Below are 14,283 nucleotides of genomic sequence, written 5' to 3' on the forward strand. Positions count from 1 at the left end.
GACAGTGATGACTCTCAGCTCCCAGATGTGGCAGTGATCAGAGAAAACTTTACACAAACCCTCGCACCCTCAGCCAGCCCTCCTCAAACATTAGAGGCTTCAAAGAGAGACGAGACCATGGGCTCCTCCAGGAGAGAAAAGGGACTCATATTTAATTCAGCAGTGCAGAAACTCACCCACGGGTGCATGCTTAACATGAGTTTCATCTTTGTTTTTGTGTTTAACAAGAGGATTCCACCAATCTATATCATCTCCAACAGAGAGACCACTGAATATCACAAAGTATCACATAACCTACTTTTAAAAGGGTAAGCCATGTAAATTTCAAAGAGTAGGAAAAAAAACATTCTTTTGCTATGATGGCTCCGTGATTTTTGTACTTTTTAAATATCAGAATCTCTTTTGTTAAGGATCAAAAAGCAAAGGAGAAAATATTATATAACCGATAATGCTGGAACCGAAGTAAAGTTTGAGTTTTTGGATTATGTTCTTTGTCATCTTTTTGTGGCGAACGGTCAGATTCAACAAATGATTCCTCTGTTTACACTGTGAGCAACTACTTCTATTGTGATCGACAGTTTAGAGCGGGAGGGACTAAGACTGTACTGATTGTCCTCAATTTTGACAAAAACATTTGGATCATCTGTTATTGTAACATATTAAGAGTCTGGGTGGCGCCGTGACTCAGCGTTTAGCATACGTTTCCCCATAGCAAGGAAGTTCTGGGTTTAAAACCCTGCTAACGCTGGATTTTCCAGCTTCTGCCAACAGTTTAAAAACAGTCTCAAGTAAACTGAAGACAGCAAACTACCCACATAGATCTGGTGAATACACACCAAAGACGTGGTGCTGGAGGAGGATTTTATTGCCTTGCAGACGTTTCGACCACACTTGGTCTTTTCAAGGAAAGTTCAGTGAAAGTGTCAAGTGTTACAAAAACCTTGTACACTGAATGTCGGCCATATCTGTGTAAACCGTGGTGGAAATGTTGCTTTATCCAAGAGAAGGATCAAGTATTCACCGCGGCTATGGTACAAGATGTGCTACAGTATACAACATTTCTTAATACAGTATTATGTATTATACAGTGAAACCAAGTCAACGTTGACTTATTTTGACTGAGTTTTGCAACATAACTTTCAAACTTAACAAACGTTTTTCTAATACAAGCTACATCTTTTCCTAAAATAACCAAGTAAACCTACTTTGACTATGCATGTAACAAGCAGAAACTGATGCATTCAAAATTGACACAAGCGGGTTACCTTGAGTGTCATGGTTGGAAGCAAAGGGCCAATAACCAAGCGTTTATATTTGAGGAGTAAGAATATTATGCAAAAACAAGCCAGCAAGTGGACGTTGAATCGAGATGGTTTAGTCAACTTTTGTTTTCTAGGTCAAGAATGAATTGTTAAAGTATCACTTTCAAGCCAACATGGACCAGACGTCCTAAATGTACTCAGAATAATGTTAAAGGTGCAATATTCCAAATATGGGAGCATTACGATTGGCTCTCAACGGCTCTCAGCATGTTGACGGCGAGCCGGCGTCTCATAGCTAACAGTGCTAACAGGTGCTAACTATGTCGGAAGTGCTGACAGAGCTAACAGCGTTCGCCTCAGGGGGAACTGGCAAATAGTTGTTTGCTCCTTTATCAATGTCCAGAATGTTACATGCAGCTCCTTTAAGTTAGAACATTATCTGCAGATGAAGTCGGTGTGACATGGTTGAAAGCTCCAGAACGAGCATGTAATGGGCCTTAACCTGAGGCTGTTTTGTCAACATTGATGCTTTGGAAAGTGTAAGATGTTGTGAATCTGCTGCAGGACTCTAAGTTGAAGAGACTGAACTACAAAGCTTCATATTCTGATAAACATGTATGACTCAGCTGCCAGTAAAAACCCCACAATCCTGTTGCTCCTTTTTGTAAACCGAGACCGAACAAAAAAAAGGAACAAAATGCTGCATCTGTCACAGGACTGAATTATGATGTTTTTACTCTGGAATAAGTGGTTGCCTTTGGTAACAAAACGCATTAACCGCTACAACTCAAGGTCATATTTAGACCATTTGCGTGATGAATACTTTGTTGCTTTGACATTATTATATAATTTCCACTGTCTCTATCATAGAAAAAAACATCCCTTTGGCAACAATCGTCACTGATTTAGTGGAGCAGCTGAAACGCTGAAATACATTAAAGGTCTGGTGTGTTTATGCCATATGGATGTGGTGACCTTTCCCACCCACACACCGGCTGCAATATCACAAATAATGTGCTCGCCGTGCAACACTGTGAATGCTGCAAAACCTGCAGCTTCTGCCAGACTGAAGGGTTTCTGTTTATGGCAGGAAAACAAAGTGCAGCCAGCGCTTAAGCCTTTTATGTTTCTATGACAGTTGATGTCGATGATACAGTTGGCCTGATGAAAGCATCAGGCTGCAAAAAAGCTCATGACGGAAAGAGGAAAAGAATATTAAATGAATAAAGGGAGGTGAGCGTGTTGGGGGGGAACAAATTTCATTTCATGAGCGAGAAAGCGAGGCAGAGATGCACTGAGACGATGTCAGAGGTCTGAGAGAACAGACGTAGAGCTAAAGAGAACAGAAGAGACACCAATAACTTTTCTTTCAGGAGTCTTTCCTTTAGTTTAATGTTTCCTTTTCAGAGAATAGACTGCTATTTCTTTCTGTTTTGGAAACATTTCTCATTCATTTTCTCAGTCAGGAGTTATTTTGAGAGCAGTTGGCATTACTTTACAAAATGAAAACAATTCAATTCAATTCAATTCAGTTTATTTTGTATAGCCCAGAATCACAAATTACAAATTTGCCTCAGAGGGCTTTACAATCTGTGCACATGCGACATCTAAAAACTCCCCTAAAAAACCCCTTTAACAGGGAGAAAAAAGGAAGAAACCTCTGGGAGAACGACAGAGGAGGGATCCTTCTCCCAGGATGGACAGAATGCAATAGATGTCATGTGTACAGAATGAGCAGCATAACAGAGATACAACACATTCAATGTATATGACATAAATGATTCATATAATAAGACTACTTATAATAACAGCAGCATGTATTTACTTAAGAAAGTGTTTCAAATGAGTATGATCGCTCAGACTATTTGGTAATCAATGATTTGTCTCTTGGAATGGAAAGGATATGGGCTGTAGAATCACTCTTTAAGCTTTTGGGCTCAATTTCATCGTTTCATTTCTAAATTGCTCTATGAGGTTTATTTTATTAACTTTCCCTGGATAGATGGTTTACAAAAGCCATTAGGATCAATAGTTTGTAAAAGCCCAAGGATGCATCTTTGTTAATAAAATCCAAACAACATGGCAGCATTATTTTTTTTTAAATGATTCTCGATATATAGCCTAATGTCTAGAAGTAAATATATTTTATCAACTGTGAGATTCAGAAATAAATGAAGGTTATATGTTTAGATTAAGGGTCACCAACCTTTTTAAGGCTGAGAGCTGCCTGAAGGGTAGACAATGGGGCAACACGTCTGATATAATCTTATCGTATCATACAGATTTGAACGCTTCACCTTTAAATAATGAATATTATGCATTTAATCGGCTTCTTTTATTAGGAACTATCAGTCTAGCACTTGCCCCCTCCTTATAACCACCATTGAGATGCCCTTGAGCAAGGCCCTAAACCCCAATAGCCCAAGTGAAGCTGCTCAGTGGCCAGCAGATTAGGTTGTGGCTTTACTGGATAGCTTCCAGGTGGGAATGTGTGTGAAAAGAAACATCAAACTCCAATGTAAACCCATCAGCTGCAAATATGTCCGTCCATTCACCCGGTCTGCGTAGGGAGAAGCTTAACTTACATAACGTACGCACGGGTAGTTCTGATCATTGGAGCAGGACCTGTTTTACCGCGTAAATTCAGATTAATCAAAGTCAAACAACAGCACCAACTAAATCGATCCATCGATGGAGGCAGCAACAGAATAGCAACTACTGAGATCTGGGAGGTAAAATGAGTGTTTTGTCAATGGAGTCTATTGGCTTTGAAGAAAGCTTGGATGGATATAATGGCTTCAGTTCACGTCAAAAAGGGCTGTCTGATACCATGGTATAGCTGTGAAATATTCTAACCATACTGTACAATTCAACTGGTATTGATTTTTTTTAAAGGTCTAAACCAAACTGCTTCTCCAAAATGGGGTCTTGCCCAAAGCCACAGGCACCACACTGACAAAAGATTACAACCCCACTTCAAAACATCTGAACTATATCTTTTACTTACACCATGTACCCAACATACTTAACTTACAGTCCTAACTATGTGACTAACCCAAAACCATGATCTTTTCCTCAAACTAACCAAGTACCTGTAGAAGTCTGTCGGACTACCCTGCACGTTACAAATGGCGCTAAAATGGTACACCAAGCGTCTGTATGTGACAAGATGGCAGCATGTCCTCATGTCTTTTGTGGAGAGAATAAAACAAGTACACAGAACCAAGCTGAGAATGTGAAGGCCTACATGTGGTGTGGATCTGGGACACAGATATCTGGTCTCTGTCAGACTGATTTGTGCTGTGAGCAGAGAGAGTATTTGACCAATTCAACACAAACAGTGAAAAGACTGCTGTGACGGTAATAACTGACAACCTGCTATTGTACCTGTAACAGCAGCTCCAGCTGCTACAAGAAGGAAATGAACAACTCTGGTATCAGTGTGATTCCTCCGCCATCACTGCACCATTTCTGCCTGTTGTATTGCAGATATTCACTTTTGCTATGTGTCCCACTTGGAAAAACACTTGGACCCACGTATAAAATCTTTCATCTTCTGCCACTGGTAACTGATAAGAGGTTACGTTTCAGTTGAGAAAGTTAAGGCGAGAAATCTCAGCAGCTTGGCCCAGTGATCGCCGAGTCACTGGAGTTAATGAGAAACCCAGCAAGCCTGCCCAGATAAATGATCCTTCTGCGCTACGAGGTCAAAGAAATTCATTCTTACTGTTCATTTACATATGAGAGACAGAAGAGACAACACACCAGAAGGAAAGCAATCAGTGCTGCCATAACAGAACAGGAGTAAGCGCCGGAAATAATTCACGTAGGAGGGAAAATGCAAAGCAACATGTGGGTCCAAGGCCGGTGTGCAGAGGTAGCCTAAGGTTTTTGTAATGCTTTAAACCGACTGAGAGACTCGTCGGGGGGGAAAAGGAAGCCAAAGGCCAGAGCAGAATATTTTGACATTTCCACACATATCTCCAGCTTCAATGCAGAGTGGTTATATTCACTGGAATATTTAAATATATCTTGTGGGCTTAAAGCGAGAGATTACTGCAGTAGCGGTGTAATTCTGCAAACCACGACCCTGAACTAAGCCAGTCTGATCCGGTGTCAGAGACATGAGGACAATTAACCGGCAGCAGCACTGGCAGAAAAGACGGCCTTTTACTCGACGTATAGTCCATTAAACAACACTAAAGACGGGCTTATTAGTGGGTCGCAGTTTGCACACATGAGAGGAGCCCAGTAATGGAACGACAGCTTAAACCTTAAAAATGTAAATAGAAGGATTAATGCAAATGGCCATAAAGCTATTCCTTGGACACTCCAATTTGCATGTACGTCAAATACAAAAAAATCCACAAAAAGTGGAGCCAACACTGTGAAATGTTTCCATGAACAAGTCCCTCTACATGTATTGTAAACTCCAGCTTTGTATTTTAAACCAGTGATTTCCCAACCTGAGGGTCGGGACCCCTTCAGACGGGAGCACGATGATTAATGGGAAAGGAAAGAAGGAAAAACATTGAGCTGCTACACAAATTTGTCTTCATCCTCCCTGACTTTTCCTCATTCTTAGCCTGTCTCTTGTGAATCCCTGAATAGTTTGGCCTCTTAAGGCCTCTAACAATCACTTTAAAGCAACAACCAGACAAGTTTAGAAGTTGAAATCACTCTACATTAAAATAATGAGCAGTTGAAAGGAAACACTGCTTGGTTTTAAGGCGATTTCAAGATGTATCCACTAGGTTGAAGATCAGGGCCTTAATCATCAGAAAATCCCTTGAGAATTGCACATCATCAACATAAGTGCATGTGCCAGTGACCTTTCATCACCTACTGATGTACTGCTGACTGCCCACTCGGTTCAAGCGCTTATTTACATTATTTTTTATTTCTGATGCCCACGCATGTGTATTTAAAATAAAAGTACAAAAGTTAGGAACTGTTTAAGCTATAGGTCAGGCAGACATTTTTCAATTTGACTGTACGAGAAAATCCCTGGTGAATTCACGATGGATGGATTGGTTTTCTTCTGATCTGCTACAACAACTATCTGCCCCATGTCAAGGTCCGATTCACAGAATATATTAAAAATGCAAATATGGCCATTAACATTAGCAGCTGAGCGCAATTTGTCCTTTTTCTGTCTCTGACTGCAGTTCATATCCATGTGGCAAAGTCTAAAAGTTGCGCCAAGAACACCGTGAGCAGAGAAAAAGAATAATGAAAGTTTCACACTATGAGCTACATGTCCTCACCGACAAGGTGCAGAGACATTCCTCAAAACTTCAGGCGAGGAATTTCAATGTGACAGAGAGAAACGGTATTTGGGATTTAATTTGACAGCCTTTATGAATGTGCTCTAGTTACTGAAGACCCAAATACTTTCTCTAAAAGAGCATGTAGCTATTAGCGCTGATCTTTGTGAATTGGACTGTTTTCGTGACAACGCTCATTTGCATAAAATGGGACATTTTGTGCTAAATGTCACAGGAGCACTGAGACGTTATTAGCACTGTCTGAAGTGCATTTCCTCCTTTGCGGGTGCTTTGAGAAATCACAGTTTATTTTTGTCTTATTTGTGCATGTTTAGCGACTGCAAACTCCATTTTCCTTTGTGATGAATTCGCCCCTCAGTGTGTTGCAGCATCCCAATGTCTTTCTCACTCTAACCTTCCAGTTCCACCACAGGAATTACATTTTACTCTACAAATACTTACATTATGGGTGATAATACTGCAATACTTTTTACATAGTAAAACTTTAACCTTGATATCGACATGTGAGGATACGGTAAAGGTTTTCAAAGTCGCAAAATTGAATTATATGAAGTTCAAGTATGTGTTTTTAAGTTGAGGACATGATGCTATGAGATATTTTGATAAAAAAATGTACCTGTTTAGACAAGAGAACTTAGAACCAAGCTATGGCAATTATGTCATGAAGCAAAATATGTTGAGATGTGATAAACATTGACATCAGCTCTAGTGCATTTCTGTTTTTAAAAGGTGTTTTGACAGGCATATGTGATGAAGAGTCATCGTATTATCCACCATCAGTGGGTACAAAGAAGTTTCAAACTACTACTATATCTTGTTTGTATTTAATCTACAAACAAGATATAGTTATTAAACTAGCTAAAGGAAGCACATTGATTAGAATAGCTAAAAGTTCATTCTTTCACCGCTGCACAGGTTCACTTCCAGACGCCGGTGCTTCTGGTACATTCTGCTCTGCTGCAGGGAGCTCGTCATTCTTCTAGGAAAAGTCTAAAAATACTCAGTCAGTCATTAAGAACACATCTATGTGCGTGTGTGGGAAACACTGCAGGGGTGAGGAAGTTTGGGTAAGACTTTCCCATAGAATCTAGTTAAAAGTCTTCCCCATCACTGCACTAAAGCATGGAGTGAAACCTCGGAGCAGTTCGGTGCCGTGTGCACCACAGGCAAGAATTTTAAACAGGTGCTTCTTGATTGAAGCCGGGTTTTTTTCATCACATACATCAAGTTGCACTTCAAGGTTCCCTTTCCTGATAAGTTATTTTAATCACTCGCATGCAGCAGTTATATTAAAATGTGTATCAAAAATGTGTCTGTGCTCTGACATTGTCCCTCCCCGAAGGCTGTTCAAAGGCAGATTGGGGAGTGATTAGAACAAATCTCCCTCCACTCAGGAAACTAGATCCAGAGCCTGCGAGGGGATGATGGGTGGAGAACGCTGATGATTCAGGGATGCTTGCATGTCATTAAAGGTGGCTAAATTCCACATTCAGAGCATTAATGTATCAGAAAAAAAACGTTTTGCTATGTACAGATAAAGTGTAGTCATGTCTACATGAGCAGAGATTAGAGTAGTTCTCTCTTTGTGTGTGTTGATATCTGAGCTACTCTGTTTTTTGTTAACATAGCCGTGACTTTTAGTGCATGTTAGTGCATGTGAGCGTGTCCCACTGGTCCTCATAGCAGCCAACAGGGATGTCACAGAAAAGTATCCTCTCAGGTATACGTTGTTAGCACTGTTAGCAACCTCAATTGCTAACTGCTGGCCATACCAACACCTCGTCACGTCTCTAGACTCCTTATACCGACGTACAAATCACCCTTTAACGTCAGTATGAGGCCATTAGCTTGTCAAGTATCCACAATATATACTGTCCTTGTCTTTGTTAGATACAATGCTCCAGGAGTGTGAGGACGGTGTATAAAGACAGAAAAGAAAAGGTCGGAAGGGTCAAGCAGACACAAGACTTTCAACCATAAGATAAGATAAGATAAAATAAGATAATCCTTTATTAGTCCCACAGCGGGGACATTTGCAGGATTAGCAGCAGAGAGTATAGTGCAAACAAGAGACATAAGTAAATAAAAAAACAAGATCAAAACAAGTATTATAAATAAGTAAGTAAGTAATAACACAGTAAAGAATATTAAATAAGTTAAAAGAAGTTAAAAATCCACAATAACTAAAATATCATATATACAGATAGAATAAGTGTAGTATTGTACAGTGTATTGCACATATTTTTATATTGCACCGATTTATTTACCATGAGACCGGTGTTTGTTGTACCAGTTATGTTAATGATTTTTATGATGTGTTTTACATATTTATGTTACGTTGTTTATGTTTTACTTTTTTAAGCCCAACTGTGATGTTTTTTTTGACTAAACCTAGATCTTAGCAAATGTTTTTGTTTGAACCCCAGTGCAGCGCCGTACTTTGACACACTGGGCTACAAAGTGTGTTAGAACGTGAAGCCAAGGGTTCTGACCAAGCGTCATTACGTGACGAGTTTGGAAAAAGAACGCGTTGGGAGTTGCCATGTTGAGAGCCATGTGGAGGCAATAGAAAATAGATGATAAATGATATAATAATAACAGCTTTTCACCCAAATTTTATGTCCCCAAGCTTCTAAAGTTGTGTTTAGATGCATGGTAATAAATAATAATAAAACACATGAGGAGAAAATACAAATGAGCTCCTGATTAATGCTCAAAGTGTTTGTTGTTGTATCTTTTCTTTAATCCAGTTAAAATCATTTTTCTTCACATTTGTTTTCTACAAATAAATACTGCATGAGAATGAAAAATGAGCCATTTATGTTTATTGAGTTAAGTTGTGCGACTGCAGCACCATAACACGACTTGTCTCACTGAACTGGTGTGCAAGCTTAACTTCATTTAAATCTATAAAAGCATTAATTTAATTTAATTGTCTTTTTTTGCAGTTGTGGCTTAAAGATCCTCCTGATTTGGTCTCAAACACGAACAGATTTAAACTCAATTAGTCCAGTTGCTTGCTGTAAAATCATCTTGGCAGCAAACAGCAGTCGATGCCACATGTAAAAGAGAAAACATGTTATCGTTGGTTCAATATCAAAAGTGTAGTATAGTTATTTAATTCTTTTAAAACCATATTTAAGGTTTGTGATGACTAAGAAGCTGACTGCAGCAAATGTTTGGCAAGGAAAATCTCCTTTTTGACATATAACTTTACAGTTTATGGAGCATATTAAAATGCTTTGACATTAGATTTCATAGATGCGTCTGATTGTTCAGTCAATTGTTAAACTCAATGAACTATAATAAGTATATTCCCTTTGAGCACCCTCCGTAAAAATCTATGTATTTACAGGATTTTAGGCTTCTCACCCTCTCCCTCTCGTCTGTCACTACTAATCACACTCTACTTTCTAGGCACCTCTGATGATTCTACATTAGTAGTTTCTTGCACTTTCATACAGGAAATATGATTCTTTATGTGAAAAGAAAAATGAACTCCTCTCCCTGTGTGGTTCATTCTCCCTCTGTGACCTCTTCTTCACGTCAGTTGATTGGACGGATGGCAACAGGTGGACTGGAGCGATGCCACTGTGAAAGTGTGTTCACTTATATTTGCAGACACAACCACAGCCATCACATTTGTCTCTAGTCATCTCTAATTGCTTGACCATTATTATTATATTATTATATCTGCCTTTGATGTGGTACAGTATTACATGATATTTGAGGATGAAACGTTAGTGCAGCTGTTACAGGTTTTAGTAGTGCTACACAGTACTAGTATAAAACACATTAACAGATGTACATGAGGCTTCAATTTTGAGTTTTCAGCTTCTTTTCTTTAGTGTGAACCATAATGGAAGAGTATATATGGTCCAGACTGAAATATCTGAAGAACTATTGATTGGATTGCCATGAAATATGAGATATTCATCTACCCTACAGTGGTGTTTTAGACAGGACCACCTAAACCGTGAGCAGGTCATTAGTTAAGACCGAGTCAAGTCCAAGATCAGGTCAGAGGTCACTGCATGACATACTTAAAATAAAAGTAATTCTGCCTCATTAGTCTGAGGGACGTTATCCACATGGCCCCAGGCTTGACTACAATCATGGTTACGGTGAAGAAAGATCTATGGGATATAAAAGGGAATATTAAAGTGTTCTCTTGTTAGCACTGTTAAGCCTGAATAATGCTTGCAGCATCCGCAAGCGCCCGCATGCCAAAGTGAAGTCACACCATCGATGCGGCCTTTGCTGGGGTTCCGTGCGGCATGTTTTTCGGCTGTCCATGCACATCTAAAACGTTCTCACTACGAGGAAGTGTGGGGAAAATGGAAAACTTTAAGGAGCTTTGAGAATCTCTGTTTGCCGCAAGGAAAAACCTGCACGGGACTATAAAGATCCAAACGTTCCCTCATCAAGGTTCTGAGTCAGCTCAAAAACATAACATAAGCGAGGCTTTAGAAGATGGAAGGTTTCTGGACAGAACCTCCAGAGAGGGTTCTGGGTTGAACCATTACATCATAGAAGGGTTTTTTGTAAAACCTCTCATTGGGGGTTCTGGTGGAACCTTTCACATATGGTTCCTCGTATAACCCTTTTCGATGGGATCAACGTAGAACCAATCAGTTTCTTTTGAAAGGCTCTACCTGGAACCAAAAAGGGCTCTCCTTTGAGGACTTAAAGGTGCTAACTAGAACCATATAGGGTTCTAGTTAGCACCTTTATTTCTGAGAGAGCAGCAAAGGTTTCATCAGTACAAATGTTTGTCCTCGCTTTGGTAAATCACCATAACAAAGCAAAGGAAAGAATGTAAAAAGGTTTATGAAAGCATGACTGCTTTGTGTGTATTTGATGAATGGTTTTGTGATACATTTTATGCTGAACTCTAAATGAGATCCCGACCCACAGGCATCTATTCAGAGTCATTAGCTGCACAGAGGTTGACTGTCTGACCCTGTAGGATTCTGGTGGTCAAAACAAATATGGTTCTAGTCCCTGGAACTTTAGCCTTGTCTTTGTCTTTACTCAAATTTACCCTGAAGGATCCTTATACCAACATGAATAATAGATGAGAAACATTTGGGATGTAGTCTTGTGCCTCTAGTTTTGTCAAAAGAGTAACTGGTATCAGCATCTGCATCCTTGTCCATTTTCCTTCAGTTGGTTTCTATCACACTCTCATAAAAAGTGCCAGACTTTATTTGAAGACCACTTGTCACAGTATCAGTGTCACACAACTTCTAAAGTTATTATTCACGCTCCCTTGAACAAACCAAAGGAGAAAACACCAATCACACTCGGTGCTCTAAATAACAATTGAAAAGACTTGCTGACGCAGCTTCATATCCCTCCTCTCGGTGCCCACTGAAGGAGACCGGTGACTATATGGAAGAGTTAATGAGGTTCAGATGCTCTCTGCTGCCTCATCAGACTCTGCATCTCGAACCGGTAGCCGTCCTCGACTCACCCGCCACAATCACGTTACTTCCTAATTAAAACCTATAAAGCTCCAGCTAGTTCGTTAATGACATAAAAAATGCCGGGTTGAGGGTCTTAAGTGATTCCTGCTGGGACCACCGTGAGGCTGTGAGTCACTAAAGAGAGCTTTCAGGTGATTTAACAACTTCCTGTGGTTGAACTATTGGAGTTCCTCGACTGTAATTGTCCTATAATAGCTATAATAATAATGTCAACATTAGCATGAATAGCAGTTGGTATTGAGTGCTACTTCTGCCAAAAGTTATTTCTTTTTGTTTTGTGGGTAATATTAAAGTTAGAAACAAAGACTTTTGAAACTGCATCTCAGTTTGACAAACAGGACCTACACTTTTTGAACCCCAGTTTGTTTTCTCTTGTTTTATTAACAGGCTTTAGCAGATTCCCTTCATGTATTTGGCTGAATGTCCATATAACGTTTCTTCTGACTAGATGAAGACTTCAGAGATGTTCAACTAGAAGCACTCAGAGCGTCTGCACAAAAAATTGGAGCGCTCTGAAAGGCAGCTCTAGACAGCCTCATGACCTCTGTCCTCTTTAAGAACAATAAACACTATATTTACACTCCTTAGTTGAATTTGCCATATATTGTTATCAGCAGAATGAGTTTGGCTACTCTGCTATTGCTAGTTTTGAGGAAAAAAATTGAAAAAGCTATGGTTTTGTCACTCCGATCATTGTTCTTTATCCTTCTTCTATTTGTAGGAACGTTTTTTGAACTAGGGTTCACATAATGCTTTGGTGGACGTAAACAGGGAGTATATTGTCCCAATGGATTCAGTGCATGGATGTATAAAGAGAGCTGGATACAGTGTTTGAAGCTGCCTTCGGTTCACTCCTATTGCATGAAATTAGCTAATTGGCGAAAATTGCTTGACTGCCGAGTGATAAAATTACCCCGACTCATGGGGATCTTCCGCATCAATGGGCCCATAGAGCGATGCCGCCAGCGTTTCCTTTAAACCCCCCTCCGAGCCACTCGTCTCGGCTTCATTCACATGAACGGAGGAATGAAAATAAGTGTGGATTCGGCTGTTAGTGCATTTTACAACTTTTAGGACCTAATGATTTAAATAAGGGCTATTTAAGTGTTCATGCTGGGAAGTTGATTTGCCTCAACAAAAAATTTGCAGCTGATTTACAGTCGTCTCTTTCCCAATGTTAGTCTATGGGGAAAAGTATTTTGGGGCCCAATTGCATCATATGACAAACCAATCATTACAAACTTGGCTTCAAAGTCTGGTGCTCTTCCTGGAGACTTGATTCAGTTACATTGTTTTTTTTTGGGGCCTTTATTTGTTGAATTTGTGGCAGTGAAAATCAGAAAGTATTGAGAAACGACTAACTTTTGGACTGCTTTTGGCTGCGTTGTTTGGCAATTTGGCAGAAATCTAGAATAAACCCAGTCTTATCCTTCAAACACAGCAAAATAAAATTATCCAATAAATAGTATTGACGTATCCTCAGTCCATCACTCAGTCAACAGTTTTCCTGTAAGGACAGCAGACAGACTTTGAAGTCATTTCTCTCTTTTTCACCAATTTCGACACAGTCGCTGCCCTTTGGCTCTCCGTGGCAGCACAGTCAGACTGATCAGTTCGGCTAAAACTTTCTGTGCCTCATTGCACTCAAGGAGCTTATTCCCTGCTGGGAGGCAGCCACAGATTCTGCTCTCTAATAACAGCAGCGGTGACACAGCACACAGGCTTGAATCCTGACCGGCAAATCAGTGTGACAGCTACTTTAAGCCTCACATCCCTGCTTCGGGCCCCCTTCTGTCATCGCCGGTGCCGTCCCGTGTCACTGAGAGGGTATGCGGCGTGAATTAAGATTCCTCCAAGTGCTGTATTGCACGACAAGACTGAACCACCCAGAGCCAGCTGTTGGCGTGAATTCATGAATCTGCAATAGCTAGAAAACACTGTCAGATCAGATGAAATGAAAAGGCTACAGTTGCAAAATTGGGTCATTGAAGTGGATGAGGATGGCAATACATAAATAGGAAGACATAAAGATGAAAACAAGTAAATTATCATTTAACTTTATTTGTTTATCAATAATATTAGAGAGTTTCATTAAAGTTCCCTGTCACTACTATGCGTTGCATGTATTTTCAATTTGGCAAAACAAGAAAATACTGTGAATTACCAACCAATACTGTCACATATATTATTGACCAACGCTCTAAAAGGGTTGATATTGATATTAACAGCCACAGATCTATTAGT

At 39.8% G+C, this 14,283-nt stretch overlaps 1 protein-coding gene across 1 annotated transcript in view; it reads right to left on the minus strand.

Annotated features, from left to right (window-relative positions):
* Positions 1-10,128: 10,128 nt before the first annotated feature.
* tmod4 (tropomodulin 4 (muscle)) overlaps positions 10,129-14,283 on the minus strand; it is a 179,933-nt gene continuing 175,778 nt past the window's right edge. The window contains exon 11 of the transcript XR_008532158.1: positions 10,129-10,139. The gene's annotated coding sequence lies outside the window, so the exon portion shown is untranslated. The remainder of the gene's footprint in view (positions 10,140-14,283) is intronic.

The sequence above is a fragment of the Anoplopoma fimbria genome, chromosome 20, assembly GCF_027596085.1.
Source record: "Anoplopoma fimbria isolate UVic2021 breed Golden Eagle Sablefish chromosome 20, Afim_UVic_2022, whole genome shotgun sequence".
NCBI lineage: Eukaryota > Metazoa > Chordata > Actinopteri > Perciformes > Anoplopomatidae > Anoplopoma > Anoplopoma fimbria.